Source organism: Dermacentor andersoni, chromosome 1 (assembly GCF_023375885.2).
Source record: "Dermacentor andersoni chromosome 1, qqDerAnde1_hic_scaffold, whole genome shotgun sequence".
Taxonomy (NCBI): domain Eukaryota; kingdom Metazoa; phylum Arthropoda; class Arachnida; order Ixodida; family Ixodidae; genus Dermacentor; species Dermacentor andersoni.
Window position 1 is genome coordinate 388,882,188 of NC_092814.1, and position 16,504 is coordinate 388,898,691.

Consider the following 16,504-nt stretch of genomic DNA (forward strand, 5'->3'; position numbering starts at 1 on the left):
AGCATTCATTTTCGATGTGGCAATCGCTTGGGATGCCAGAACAGAAACACTGGAAGGCATGTGTGCTGCTAAACGCCAAAAGTACCAGGGCTTGGTGCCGGTACTTCAGGCCAAGTGCCCTGGAAAGGAGGTGAAGGTCCTAGGGCTAGCGTTGGGCGCACGCGGTCTCCTTTGTCCCAGCACCAAGAGGACTGCCAAAGAAATTGGCTTAAAGAGTGGGAATTGGCCTCGCTTGCGGCACGCACTTTGGTTGGCAGTCTCATCTGCCTCAACCGTTTTTCCAAAAAAGTGATCACCTGATCTTGTGAAATGGCAGCACTCTTGAGGCCATCCTTGTGTTTCAACCAGCGTATCATTTTTTTTATATCATCTAATCCTGACTAGTTTTTTTAGGATCCCACCCTAACTTACTAAAAATTCGTTCAGCTCCTGTGCTATTTAACGGTAATAGGTAATGGTAATAGGCATAGCTAGTGGTAATAGGTATGCAGTATAGGTATTGATAATAGGTAATGTAATTTAATAGGTAATTCTAGGTAATAATGTTACATGTAACGACAACAGGCACAGCTTTATGGCGTCATAGATAAACATAGCTTTATAGGTCTCCTGGTGATCTTTAAGTCTACAACTTAGGGATCGCGGTTAAATCAGTATGATCCTTACTCGCAATTTACATAACTTTAGGTCTACAATGGTCTTTCTAAACGGTACAAGAATTATGTGCCAATATAAACATGTACACTCTATGTTGCTTTCACGTCCCTACATTTTTTCAGCGGCTGCATCGTTTTTCTTGGTCAAATACCTTCTATATTTCTGGCCACTAAGCTGGTCCCATCGGGTAGAAACGAATGTGCACAATGCTTCTGTGGTGCTCTGCCATCTGTGCGAGAGCATCGTCCCGATGTTAGTCCCCTTGGCTCGTCTTTTCCACTTTTTTTCAGCATGCTTAACTTTTTTGTGCCTTTTGTCTTTTAACTCTTTTTTTTATTTTTAGTAAACCGAGGAAGGCTTTTTGTGAGCCTGTTGAGGCCAACAGTGGACGACAGCAAGAAACACATACCAACTGTAAGTTAAGGTGACTTGGAAAATTCCAAGAAGCCTTCTGGAAGTGGGCAACTTCGGCCTGCTCTATTGTTCCTGGCTTCAACACGGCAACCCCTGTAACATCAAAGGGGAAGAGAATAAAGAGTATCTATGGCTAGAGCAGTGCGGCTTTGCACGGTCCTGTGTGCTTCAACTGGCATGGACCGGGGGAATCCGACTCTCCATTTAAAACAAAGCATTGCGAGGGCCGTTGACTATGACTAGACCAGTGCGGCTTTGCGCTCTCTGGTGGGCTTCTACAGGTATCAACCGCGGGAATTCGACTGTCTAAATAAAAAAGAGCATTGCGTTGGCCGTTGTTCATGCTGACGCAATGTGACTTCTACCCAGTGCTCTAAATGTCAACGTGAGGAAATTCAACAAGGTACGTGTAAACGGCAGGAGTGACTGTGACTCCCGTGAGGTATGGCTAGAGCAGTGCGGCTTTGCAGGCTCCGGTGTGCTTCAGCTGCCATGGACCGGGGGAATCCGACTATCCATTTAAAACAAAGCATTGCGAGGGCCGTTGACCATGACTAGAGCAGTGCAGCTTTGCGCTCTTCGGTGTGCTTCTACATACATGAACCGGGGCAATCCGACTGTCTAAAGAAAAGAAGAGCATTGCGTTGGCCGTTGATGATGCTGACGCAATGTGATTTCTGCCCAGTGCTCTAAATGTCAACGTGAGGAAATTCAACAAGGTACGGGTAAACGGCAGGAGGGATTATGACTCCCTTGATGGGGTGCCCGGCCCTGACCGAACCGTGTACGGTCGGGGGGATACTGTTTGGCGGGCCAATGCTTCTTGGGGGCGAGGTTGCGATCTGGTCTGGTTACGGCTTGACAAAAGACTCAACCTCAAGCAGGCACGCCTCCACGTGGCACCCCTGGGTACTTGGTGGCAACACCTTGTAGCTGAGTGCCTGCTGACCCGACACAAGGGTGATACCGGAGCGAAACTAGAGTACATTAGAAATTCTTCGGGCCTCTGGCTAATAGCCAAAGAGGACCCGACTCTCCGGGCGACACTGCTTTTAACCGGGATTTGACTTTTGTACTGTAGGCCACAGGCCACACTTGAACGTGACAAATAGCAGTCTCGAACTGCGAGTGGTGGATGGAGCGTGGGTCTCTCCACTGCGCCCCATATTCGGACTCAATCCGGAGTTGACGGAGCGGGTGGTACCGCGAGTGGGGGGTTGAGGGCCTCAGAAGCTGATTTTTGCGATCAGTGAGGAGAGGTCCTCCCCTCTGCGTTACCTCGTGAAGAGGGTCTGGCCGTAGCAGCAGTGCTGCGAGTGGGTTTGAGCCGTGCTCACCTGCGCACTTAGGCCTGGGGTTAACCCTGACGGGTCACAGGGGGTCACTACTTCCCGGATGACATAACTAAAGGCACACTACCGCCTTCTCAAGGTAGTGCCCGCTTTAAAGCGGCAGGGAGCTCGCTCCAGAGGTTCGCTACACCTCCAGTCAAGTAGTGCCTGCCCTCGGGCAGTAGGGAGCTTCGCTCCAGGAGGTTCGCTACACCTCTCTCCAAGTAGTGCCTGCCCTTGGGCAGCAGGGAGCTTGCTCCAGGAGGTTCGCTACACCTCAATAAAGTAGCGCCTGCCCTTGGGCAGCAGGGAGCGTGCTCCAAGAGGTCCGCTACACCTCGCCCAAGTAGCGCCTGCCCTCGGGCAGCAGGGAGCGTGCTCCAAGAGGTTCGCTGCGCCTCACTCAAGCAGCGCCTGCCCTCGGGCAGCAGGGAGCGTGCTCCAAGAGGTCCGTTACACCTCACCCAAGTAACGCCTGCCCTCGGGCAGCAGGGAGCGTGCTCCAAGAGGTTCGCTGCGCCTCACTCACGCAGTGCCTGCCCTCGGGCAGCAGGGAGCTGGCTGTCCCAGGCCGCTCTGGTTAACAGAGACTTGCTCACCTCTGTCTGTCATTTGGTGCATGATGTTCTCTCCACTTTGGTCGTAGGTTTGGGTTTCAAAGTTAGTTCCAAGTTCTTGTCCGTTGGTGTTAGCGGCTATCTGGTAGTTTGGTAGTTTATGGTTTGGAGGGTTGTGATCGGTGGTTCGTCGGTACGGCTATTTCTTTCTCTCTCTCTCTTTTTTTTTGTTCCTGTTTTGTGAGCGGGTTTCCGAGTGTGTTTTTTCGCCCGCCCCGGGTGACGTGGTTGTGCGTCGACTGCATACAGTATGTCTTCTACATACACAAGAGATTTCGTAACAGGCCACTCGACGGCATTTAGGGATACACTTACATGTCACGTATGTGAATTCAGAGCTTCTTCTCGGGTCAAACTTGAGGAGCATTACGTTACTCATGGTTTACAGCTTCTGTGGCGGTGCCTCTCATGCGGGCGTGAATACATTTCTTCACAGAAAGCATCTTCGCATTGCTCAAAATGTGTTCGGCGTGTCAAGTCACGTACCACAAATTCTGCAAGGTCTTCCTCCGTTCCTAGACAGCAAAATGCTGCTGAGCAAGATACAGGTTGCACAAACACGCCACGGCTTGCACCTGATCCTACAGGGGGGACTTCAATTGAGGATTCAGACGTGCCAAGTGCGTCGATTGGTGCGACGGATGCTAACAGTATGGATGCTTCAACGCTACCGGGCTCAGACGAGGGTCTACATACACCGCTGGTGCATGTGTATCAGGATGAACCTCGAGAAGCCATTTCACATGCTACCCATGGGACGTACCAGTCAACTGGTGAAGGCAGGTGGACTGCTGAAGACATTACAACAATGGCTGCAGCGGAAATACGTCTCCCGGCGGGATCAAGGGTACTCAGATCACTAGCCAGGCTCTTTCCAGGCCGTACAGAAAATGCAATTGATCATATAAGAAGGACAACACGCTATAAGACTGCCGTCGAATTGCTAAAAGAGAAGGTTGAGAGAGACGAGGATGAGGAACCGACGTCACCGATCCCCACAACACCAAGTTATTCCCACTGTCGGTGGACAGACTCGGATATAGCAGCGCTGGCAATGGCTGAGGCTGCACTACCGGGTAGTCGCACCATAAACGAAGATCTAAACAAACAGATTCGCACGAGAACGGTACAAGCGATATCTCAGGTTCGACACACAGCCCGGTATAGGGATGCGCTTGACTTAGCGAAGCAATGTGTACTAAATCCTCCTCCACTTCGTAGATTTGAAAATGTAGAAATCTCGCCACTTAAAGTCGATTCCAGTGATATTCGTCTTTCTCTAACAAATGTGGGTATTAAAGATGAGGGCCTCGTTTCTGCACTCAGTGTCGGTCCGATATCAATGCAAGATATCTACCATTTACTAGATTATTACAAAATCAAACGATCTCCTCCAAAACCGCGTCCTCCTAGGCCACAGATATCTCAGAGTTGCCAAGGAAAAATCGCCGCCGAGCACTGTATGCCGAGCATCAGCGTTTATATGACCTAGGACCTGCAGCCCTTGGTGACTCCCTCCTACTTGGTGGATCTCAAATGGGGTGTGCTATACAGGATTTGCATAATGAATACGACCCAATATTTGGGGCAGAATCCACTCCAGTGAGAGGGGGTCTCCAATGTCAGGCTCGAACAGAGGTTGATGAGAGTCTATTTGTGGCTGACGAGGTCAGTCGTGCCTTCAAATCATTCCCCAATAAGTCCGCTGCAGGACCAGATGGTGTTAGAGTAGCTGAACTGAAAAAAATTCCCTCAGATGTACTGGTACATCTTTTCAACAATTGGTTTGCCTTTGGATCCATTCCGATTGAAATGAAACTGTCGCGCACCGTCTTCATACCGAAATGTTCGCATCCTTCTGGCCCCGGCGATTTCAGACCTATAACAGTCTCTCCAGTTCTTTACCGCTTTTATTCAAAAATGCTTTTGTCGCGTCTCACAGAAGACAATCTATTCCATAAATTCCAGGCGGGATTTCAAGATGACAAATCTACATCATCTAACGTTCTTTTGCTACAAGCTTTAATTCGAACACTAAAGAAGAAACACCGTCCTTTCTATGCGATGGGCCTAGATCTCAGAAAGGCGTTTGATTCAGTATCCCATAATGCTCTGTTTATGGCTCTATCAGAGCGGGGGATCCCTGAACGCATGGAACACATATTAAAGGATATGTATAAGCACTGCTCGACCACATTTTGGTGTGGGGGGTTAACAGATTCGAAAAGGGTTCCGGTTCAGCGGGGTATTAAACAGGGTGACCCACTATCGCCTTTCCTATTCAACTGCGTTTTAGACCCTCTGCTAGAGAGACTGAACAAGCTGAAATTAGGCGTTCAGCTTAACGGTACTTACATGTCAGCAATGGCATTTGCTGATGACATAATTCTGGTCTCGGACACATATGAGGGACTCTCTTCACTGATTAATCAGACTGAAACATTCATTACTAATGTTGGTCTTGCAATTAACCCTCGGAAATCTCAGTACTTCGGTTGGCGGGTAAACCATACAATGAAGGGATTCGACTACAGTATTGATTCTATGTCTGTAGCAGGGGCAGACGTCCTTCCTGTTCAGAAAGATCAACAGATCAAATATCTTGGGCTACATTTCTTTATCAACAAAGCACCCTCAGTCGAGTCGGAGAAAGCAAACAAGCTCTTGGAGCTCATTGGTTCTGCCAAACCCAAACCGTTCCAGAAGATCCACTGTTGGCGACAGTTGGTTCAACCGGCGTACTTGTATGGGGCTTCAAATTCACTACAGGTGCAGGCAGAGGCTGGGCGCCTTGATAGGCGAATTGCTAAAGAGGTAAAAACGGCACTGCATCTACCCCAGGGCTTCCCAAACAGTCACATATGGATGCCCACTCGCAGTGGCGGATTGGGGATGCTGCAACTTCAAAGAGTTGCCTTAATCACACACTATAAGGCACTGTGCCGTCTAGTTCGTCTTGGTGATGAGTTTGTGGATGAACTCTTCAGGGAAGTATTGTCCGCTTGCAGACAACGCATAGCACAGATCTTCGAAACACCCATTGAGATTACAGATGCTGCCCACGTTAAAGCCGCTTTAAAGAGAGGCTCTGCGGTTTGGTGGAAAAAGCAGATGGCGAAGTATGGCAACCAGGACTTGTTTGCCCACAAGGCGCAAGTCACGGCAAACTCCTGGTTGGCCTACGATTCAAAGCAGCTCAAAGATGGAGATCGGATCAAGGCATTGCGTCTGCGTACAAACACATTTCCTACCCGAACTTTGTCAAACAGGCACGCCTCTGACCCAAGTTCGCGTCTGTGTCGCAGATGCAACCAGAAACCAGAAACGACCTTTCACATTCTGCAGGAATGCCCAAGTGTCCACCTACCTAGAGTTGAACGCCACAATTTTATCACTAAGAACGTAGTTCGGTTGATAAAAGAGCGCAACCCTCGAGCGAATGTCCAAACCGAAAGACTCCTGGTTACAAAGGACAACGTTCGCCTAAGACCCGACCTCGTAGTTGAAGATGGTAACCAGGTGACAATAGTGGACTTCGCAGTCACCTGGGACGCCAATGAAGACATACTTCTCCGTATGTGTGCGTCTAAGAAAAGGAAATATGCGGCGTTGCGGGAGATCTTTCCGGATAAGACAGTGGGCATTTATGGCATGGCTTTCGGAGCCAGATCCATGATTTGCAGGGAAACGGTAAGGGCCGGGGTATGCCTGGGTTTGTCAAGAAGGGACGTGGGTTGGCTGTCTGTGCGAACTTTGCTAGGGAGCATAATCGTTTTAAGTCGATTTGCTACACTCGTTCGCTAATCTTTATTGTCTTTTTGAGTTTTATTCCATTTCCTTTATATACACAGTGTCGCTAAATAATAATCCTAACTTTCCCTAATTGCTTTCCCCAGTACATAACACTTGAACAACCACACGAGGCGTCACTTAAGCTTAGGCTACTTGGCGTCAGGTATAAGGGTACTGACTCTAATACAGGAAGGGCTTTGGCCCTACCCAAATGCGGACGTCAAGACCCGGAAAACAGGGGGGCTTTTTGGGGACATTTCCTTAACTCTGTTGAAACAGGGAAAGATTTGTAACTATGGCTAGAGCAGTGCGGCTTTGCACGGTCCGGTGTGCTTAAACTGGCATGGACCGGGGGAATCCGACTCTCCATTTAAAACAAAGCATTGCGAGGGCCGTTGACCACGACTAGAGCAGTGCGGCTTTGCGCTCATCGGTGTGTTTCTACATATATGACCCGGGGGAATCCGACTGTCTAAATAAAAGAAGAGCATTGCGTTGGCCATTGATCATGCTGATGCAATGTGATTTCTCCCAAGTGCTCTAATTGTCAACGTGAGGAAATTCTACAAGGTATGGGTATACTGCAGGGTTGACTATGACTCCCTTGAGGTATGGCTAGAGCAGTGCGGCTTTGCACGGTCCAGTGTGCTTCAACTGGCATGGACCACGGGAATCCGACTCTCCATTTAAAACAAAGCAATTTGAGGGCCGTTGACCATGGCTAGAGCAGTGCGGCTTTGCACTCTCCGGTGTGCTTCTACAGGCATGAACCGCGGGAATCCGACTGTCTAAATAAAAAAAGAGCATTGCGTTGGCCGTTGATCATGCTGACGCAATGTGATTTCTGTTCAGTGCTCTAAATGTCAAGGTAAGGAAATTCACCAAGGTACGGGTATACTGCAGGGTTGACTATGACTCCTTTGAAGTATGGCTAGAGCAGGGCGGCTTTGCACGGTCCGGTGTGCTTCAACTGGCATGGACAGGAAGAATCCGACTCTCCATTTAAAACAAAGCATTGCGAGAGCCATTGACCATGGCTAGAGCAGTGCGGCTTTGCACTCTCCGGTGTGCTTCTACAGGCATGGACAGGGGGAATCCAACTGTTTAAATAAAAAAAGAGCATTGCGTTGGCCGTTGATCATGCTAACGCGATGTAATTTCTGCCCAGTGCTCTAAATGTGAACGTGAGGAAATTCAAAAAGCTGCGGGTAGACGGCAGGAGTGACTATGACTCATTTGAGTCATTGCTAGAGGAGTGCGGCTTTGCACGGTCCGTTGTGCTTCAACTGGCGTGGATAGGGGGAATCTGAACCTCTATTTAAAGCGAAGCATTGCGAGAGCCGTGGACCATAGCTAGAGCAGTGCGGCTTTGCGCTCTCGGGTGTGCTTCTACAGGCATGGACCGGGCGAATCCGACTGCCTAAATAAAAAAGAGCATTGCGTTGGCCGTTGTTCATGCTGACGCAATGTGATTTCTGCCCAGTGGTCTAGATGTCTACGTGAGGAAATTCAATAAGGCACGCGTAAACGGCAGGAGTGAATATGACTCCCTTGAGGTATGGCTAGAGCAGTGCGGCTTTGCACGGTCCGGTGTGCTTCTGCAGGCATGAACCGGGGGAATCCGACTGTCTAAAAAAAAGAAGAGGGTTGCGTTGGCCGTTGATCATGCTGACGCAATCTGATTTCTGCCCAATGCTCTAGATGTCAACGTGAGGAAATTCAACAAGTTGCGGGTAAACGGCAGGAGTGATTATGACTCCCTTGAGGCATGGCTAGAGCAGTGCGGCTTTACACGGTTCGGTGTGCTTCAACAGGCATGTACCTGGTGAATCCGACTCTACATATATAACAAAGCATTGCGAGGGCCGTTGACCATGACTAGAGCAGTGCGGCTTTGCGCTCTCCGGTGTGCTTCTACATACATGAACCAGGGCAATCCGACTGTCTAAAGAAAAGAAGAGCATTGCGTTGGCCGTTGATGATGCTGACGCAATGTCATTTCTGCCCAGTGCTCTAAATGTCAACGTCAGGAAATTCATCAAGGTACGGGTAAACTGCAGGAGTGACTATGACTCGTTTGACCCATCGGCTATGACCCATCGGCTCAAGTGGTTTGACTACGACATTCCCCAGCTTCTGCTGGGGGATGCCGTGGTCAGCCCAAGAGCCGAAACGAACCTATCAGGTATCTAGGTCTCGACCTCTTTTTTAATAAACCTCCGAAGGCTTCAATTACACTAATTGAGAAAGAATTGGCATTTATTATTTCGGCCAAATTGAAGCCTCTTTAGAAATTACATTGCATTTCGACCTTATTGGTCCCGAAATTGTTATATGCCACGTCCAGCTCCCTCTCAGTTCTACCTATCTCTGCAAATATTGATAGGTCTGTCCGGCAGGCAATCAAGCAAATTTTGCACCTGCCGGCATCATTTCCAGATTTCATGGTTCATGCCCCGCATTGAATAGGTGGCCTGGGCGTTTTGGAGCGCTCTCGCGTATCGGCCGAATCTCAAGTTAAGTCCTTCGCGAGGCTCCAGCGTCTAGGCTCTCCGATCGTGGATGCCGTTCTGGATGGCGCACTTGACGGCTTCCGGCGGCAGCTAGAGGAGAAGATGGGCGTACCATCGGGGATCGTTGAGTCTGCGTCTCTGGATAGGGCACTGCGTACAGCCCGAAAATCGCACTTTTAGGAGGTCAAGAAAAGATACACCAACAAAAGCCTTTTTACGTTTGAGAGTGATCCAATTGGGAATAGGTGGCTCAGTCCGAATACAAAGTTTATGAGTGACGGGGACCGCATCAAGGCCCTTCGACTGAGGTCTAACCTATTCCCTACGCGGACACTCTCTAATCGGCATAGTGGTGATGATTTGGCAAAACTATGCAGACGATGCCATAAGGCTCAAGAAAGAACCTATCATATCCTCCAGGTGTGTGAGACCTCCCACGAGCCGCGTTGCTCACGGCATAACTTCATTGCGAAAGCCATAACTAACAAACTTCAGGCACGTCACCCAGATGCTGACATCTCAAGTGAACGCCTCCTTGTGGCCCATGACGGTGTCAGGCTTCGGCCTGACATCGTGGTTGGTCTCAAGGATAAAACATTCATATTGGATGTGGCGGCTGCTTGGGATGCCAGGACGGACACCCTTGAGGCCATGTGCACCCACAAGAAGCGCAAATATTTGCCCCTTGTGTCACTTTTTCGAGAGCGTCAGCCTCAGAAGGAGGTGAAGGTCCTGGGCCTGGCGTTCGGTGCACGTGGTTTAATTTGTCCAAGCAACAAACGGGCTGCCAAGGAAATTGGACTTCGGGAAGGGGAACTGGCTTGGTTGGCAGCCAGAACAATGGTGGGCAGTTTAATCTGCCTTAACCGGTTTTCAAAACAAGTCGTCGCTTGATGACCGGGGAATTGGCAGCCCGTTTACGTGCTTGCATCTGATCATCCATAATCGCACATCTCCATTCGATGTTTTTCTTGTAATTTCATTTTCACGCCATAATTTTATGTATTTTATCTTTATACATGTACTCTATATTCTTCTTAACGCTTTTATCTTTCTTGTTTTTTTATCACTTTTTATCTTTACCCTTCCTTTTTTTTATCGCTTTTATCTTTATTATTCTTGCAGTACAATGATGCATATATTTTCTGCCCATTTCTTATGGCCTACTGGCGCAATATCTGGTATAAGTACATGTTTACAGAGGCTTTCAGCTAACACAGCGTGCAAGTCGACCCCAGCCCTCAAAGCCGCTTGAGCGATGTCTATTTAACTTTTTTTGCATGCTTTTCTTTTCGGTGCCTTTTGTCTTTTCTCTTTACCTTTTTGTTTTTTATAGAGCATGTCCTCCTAAAGCGGCTGTTTGTGCCGTCTGTCCGGTATATTGGTCCCCGCCACCAAGACCTCAAGAAAAAAGAAGAAATGGTGGCTTCAGGATCCCTGCAGCCCCAAGTGACGTTGGCTTTCTGCCACGATTTGCCTACCGGTAGACGGATGCTACCCCTTCACCACCTTAAAGGGGAAAATGAATAAAAATCGTTTCTATGGCTAGAGCAGTACGGCTTTGCACGGTCCGGTGTAATTCAACTGGCATAGACAGAGGGAATCCGACCCTCCATTTAAAACAAAGCATTGCGAGGACCGTTGACCATGGCTAGGCCAGTGCGGCTTTGCGCCCTCCGGTGTGCTTCTACAGGCATGAACCGGGGGAATCCGACTGTCTAAATAAAAAAAGAGCATTGCGTTGGCCGTTGATCATGCTAACGCAATGTAATTTCTGCCCAGTGCTCTAAATGTCAACGTCAGGAAATTCATCAAGGTACGGGAAACTGCAGGAGTGACTATGACTCGTTCGACCCATCGGCTATGACCCATCGGCTCAAGTGGTTTGACTACGACATTCCCCAGCTTCTGCTGGGGGATGCCGTGGTCAACCCAAGAGCCGAAACGAACCTATCAGGTATCTAGGTCTCGACCTCTTTTTTAATAAACCTCCGAAGGCTTCAATTACACTAATTGACAAAGAATTGGCATTTATTATTTCGGCCAAATTGAAGCCTCTTTAGAAATTACATTGCATTTCGACCTTATTGGTCCCGAAATTGTTATATGCCACGTCCAGCTCCCTCTCAGTTCTACCTATCTCTGCAAATATTGATAGGTCTGTCCGGCAGGCAATCAAGCAAATTTTGCACCTGCCGGCATCATTTCCAGATTTCATGGTTCATGCCCCGCATTGAATAGGTGGCCTGGGCGTTTTGGAGCGCTCTCGCGTATCGGCCGAATCTCAAGTTAAGTCCTTCGCGAGGCTCCAGCGTCTAGGCTCTCCGATCGTGGATGCCGTTCTGGATGGCGCACTTGACGGCTTCCGGCGGCAGCTAGAGGAGAAGATGGGCGTGCCATCGGGGATCGTTGAGTCTGCGTCTCTGGATAGGGCACTGCGTACAGCCCGAAAATCGCACTTGGAGGAGGTCAAGAAAAGATACACCAACAAAAGCCTTTTTTCGTTTGAGAGTGATCCAATTGGGAATAGGTGGCTCAGTCCGAATACAAAGTTTATGAGTGACGGGGACCGCATCAAGGCCCTTCGACTGAGGTCTAACCTATTCCCTACGCGGACACTCTCTAATCGGCATAGTAGTGATGATTTGGCAAAACTATGCAGACGATGCCATAAGGCTCAAGAAAGAACCTATCATATCCTCCAGGTGTGTGAGACCGCCCACGAGCCGCGTTGCTCACGGCATAACTTCATTGCGAAAGCCATAACTAACAAACTTCAGGCACGTCACCCAGATGCTGACATCTCAAGTGAACGCCTCCTTGTGGCCCATGACGGTGTCAGGCTTCGGCCTGACATCGTGGTTGATCTCAAGGATAAAACATTCATATTGGATGTGGCGGTTGCTTGGGATGCCAGGACAGACACCCTTGAGGCCATGTGCACCCACAAGAAGCGCAAATATTTGCCCCTTGTGTCACTTTTTCGAGAGCGTCAGCCTCAGAAGGAGGTGAAGGTCCTGGGCCTGGCGTTCGGTGCACGTGGTTTAATTTGTCCAAGCACCAAACGGGCTGCCAAGGAAATTGGACTTCGGGAAGGGGAACTGGCTTGGTTGGCAGCCAGAACAATGGTGGGCAGTTTAATCTGCCTTAACCGGTTTTCAAAACAAGTCGTCGCTTGATGACCGGGGAATTGGCAGCCCGTTTACGTGCTTGCATCTGATCATCCATAATCGCACATCTCCATTCGATGTTTTTCTTGTAATTTCATTTTCACGCCATAATTTTATGTATTTTATCTTTATACATGTACTCTATATTCTTCTTAACGCTTTTATCTTTCTTGTTTTTTTATCACTTTTTATCTTTACCCTTCCTTTTTTTTATCGCTTTTATCTTTATTATTCTTGCAGTACAATGATGCATATATTTTCTGCCCATTTCTTATGGCCTACTGGCGCAAGATCTGGTATAAGTACATGTTTACAGAGGCTTTCAGCTAACACAGCGTGCAAGTCGACCCCAGCCCTCAAAGCCGCTTGAGCGATGTCTATTTAACTTTTTTTGCATGCTTTTCTTTTCGGTGCCTTTTGTCTTTTCTCTTTACCTTTTTGTTTTTTATAGAGCATGTCCTCCTAAAGCGGCTGTTTGTGCCGTCTGTCCGGTATATTGGTCCCCGCCACCAAGACCTCAAGAAAAAAGAAGAAATGGTGGCTTCAGGATCCCTGCAGCCCCAAGTGACGTTGGCTTTCTGCCACGATTTGCCTACCGGTAGACGGATGCTACCCCTTCACCACCTTAAAGGGGAAAATGAATAAAAATCGTTTCTATGGCTAGAGCAGTACGGCTTTGCACGGTCCGGTGTAATTCAACTGGCATAGCCAGAGGGAATCCGACCCTCCATTTAAAACAAAGCATTGCGAGGACCGTTGACCATGGCTAGGCCAGTGCGGCTTTGCGCCCTCCGGTGTGCTTCTACAGGCATGAACCGGGGGAATCCGACTGTCTAAATAAAAAAAGAGCATTGCGTTGGCCGTTGATCATGCTAACGCAATGTAATTTCTGCCCAGTGCTCTAAATGTCAAAGTGAGGAAATTCAACAAGGTGCGGGTAAACGGTAGGAGTGACCATGACTCTCTTGAGGTATGGCTAGAGCAGTGCGGCTTTGCACGGTCCGGTGTGCTTCAACTGGCATAGACCGGGGGAATCCGACTCTCCAGTTAAAACAAAGCATTGCGAGGGCCGTTGACCATGGCTAGAGCAGTGCGGCTTTGCGCTCTCCGGTGTGCTTCTACAGGCATGGACCGGGCGAATCCGAATGCCTAAATAAAAGAGCATTGCGTTGGCCGTTGTTCATGCTGACGCAGTGTGATTTGTGCCCAATGCTCTAAATGTCAACGTGAAAAAATTCAACAAGGTACGTGTAAACGGCAGGAGTGAATATGACTCCCTTCTCCAGGTGTGTCCATCCGCACACGAGCCGCGCTGCTCTCGGCATAACTCCAATTCTCAGGCAATCATCAGTAAACTGCGGGAAAAGCACAAGGATGCTGAGATTTCGAGCGAGCGCCTCCTTGTGACCGGGGACGGTGTCAGGCTTAGGCCTGACATTGTTCTCGAGCTCAAGGAAAAAGCATTCATTTTGGATGTGGCAATCGCTTGGGATGCCAGAACAGAAACACTGGAAGGCATGTGTGCTGCTAAACGCCAAAAGTACCAGGCCTTGGTGCCGGTACTTCAGGCCAAGTGCCCTGGAAAGGAGATGAAGGTCCTAGGGCTGGAGTTTGGCGCAGGCGGTCTCCTTTGTCCCAGCACCAAGAGGGCTGCCAAAGGAATTGGCTTAAATGAGTGGGAATTGGCCTGGCTCGCGGCACGCACTTTGGTTGGCAGTCTCATCTGCCTCAACCGTTTTTCCAAAAAAGTGATCGCCTGATCTGGTGAACTGGCAGCACTCTTGAGGCCATCCTTGTGTTTCAACCAGCGTATCAATATTTTTTAGATCACCTAATACTGACTAGTTTTTTTAGAACCCCACCCTAACTTACTAAAGATTCGTTCAGCTCCTGTGCTAGGTAACGGTAATAGGTAATGGTAATGGGCATAGCTAATGGTAATAGGTATGCAGTATAGGTATTGATAATAGGTAATGTAATTTAATAGGTAATTCTAGGTAATAATGTTACAGGTAACGACAAAAGGCACAGCTTTATGGCGTCATAGATAAACATAGCTTTATAGGACTTCTGGTGATCATTAAGTCTAGAACTTAGGGATCACGGTTAAATCAGTAGGATCCTTACTCGCAATTTACATAACTTTAGGTCTACAATAGTCTTTCTAAACGGTACACGAATTATGTGCCTATATAAACATGTACACTCTATGTTGCTTTCACGTTCCTACATTTTTTCAGCTGCTGCATCGTTTTTCTTGGTCAAGTGCCTTCTATATTTCCGGCCACTTAGCTGGTCCCATCGGGTAGAAACGAATGTGCACAATGCCTCTCCGGTGCTATGCCATCTGCGCGAGAGCATCGCCCCGATGTTAGTCCCCTCGGCTCGTCCTTTTTCACTTTTTTTCAGCATGCTTAACTTTTTTGTGCCTTTTGTCTTTTAACACTTCTTTATTTATAGTAAAACGAGGAAGGCTTTTTGTGAGCCTGTTGAGGCCAACAGTGGACGACAGCAAGAAACACATACCAACTGTAAGTTAAGGTGACTTGGAAAATTCCAAGAAGCCTTCTGGAAGTGGCCAACTTCGGCCTGCTCTATTGTTCCTGGCTTCAACACGGCTACCCCTGTAACATCAAAGGGGAAGAGAATAAAGAGTTTCTATGGCTAGAGCAGTGCGGCTTTGCACGGTCCGGTGTTATTCAACTGGCATGGGCCGGGGGAATCCGACTCTTCATTTAAACAAAGCATTGCGAGGGCCGTTGACCAAGGCTAGAGCAGTGCGGCTTTGCGCTTACCGGTGTGCTTCTACAGGCATGAACCGCGGGAATCCGACTGTAAATAAAATAAAGAGCATTGCTTTGGCTGTTGATCATGCTGACGCAATGTGATTTCTGCCCAGTGCTCTAAATATCAAGGTGAGGAAATTCAGTAAGATACGCGTAAACGGCCCGAGTGACTATGACACCCTTGAGGTATGGCTAGAGCAGTGCGGCTTTGCACGGTCTGGTGCGCTTCAACTGCCATGGACCGGGGGAATCCGACTCTCCATTTAAAAGAAACAGTGCGAGGGCTGTTGACCATGGTTAGAGCAGTGCTGCTTTGCGCTTTCTGGTGTGCTTCTACAGGCTTGAACCGCGGGAATCCGACTGTCTAAATAAAATAAAGAGCATTGCTTTGGCTGTTGATCATGCTGACGCAATGTGATTTCTGCCCAGTGCTCTAAATATCAAGGTGAGGAAATTCAGCAAGATACGCGTAAACGGCACGAGTGACTATGACACCCTTGAGGTATGGCTAGAGCAGTGCGGCTTTGCACGGTCTGGTGCGCTTCAACTGCCATGGACCGGGGGAATCCGACTCTCCATTTAAAAGAAACAGTGCGAGGGCTGTTGACCATGGTTAGAGCAGTGCTGCTTTGCGCTTTCTGGTGTGCTTCTACAGGCTTGAACCGGGGGAATCCGACTGTCTAAATAAACAAAGAGCATTGCTTTGGCCGTTGATCATGCTGACGCGTTGTGATTTCTCCCCAGTGGTCTTAATATCAACGTGAAGAAATTCAACAAGGTACGGGTAAACGGCAGGAGTGACTATGACTACGGTAACATTTAGCTGCGATCTATCCATAGAGATCCCGGGACGCAATTAAGGGTCTCCGGAAGAGCAACCGCTATCGAGAGATTCTGGCCAGAGAGTCTGAGCTGTGCCAGAATCACGACGACAATGAGCCTAGCCCCTTGCCCCTCGAGGAGAACCATGATGATGAAATGCCCCCCACGGTAGACTCATTGAATGTAGAGGACGTCACTCAGATCCTGTTAGACTATAATTGGCAGAAAACATATCTAACACTCCCATAACAATGCCGGATCTAGCCATTATTTATAATCATTTTGGAATAAAACCACGCAAATCGAAGCAGGCGAAGCACGCCAAAACCCGCTTGACTCGACATAAAAACGAAAAGGCTAGACATTTCAAACGGCGACAGTATAAAGAGCATCAGCGCTTAT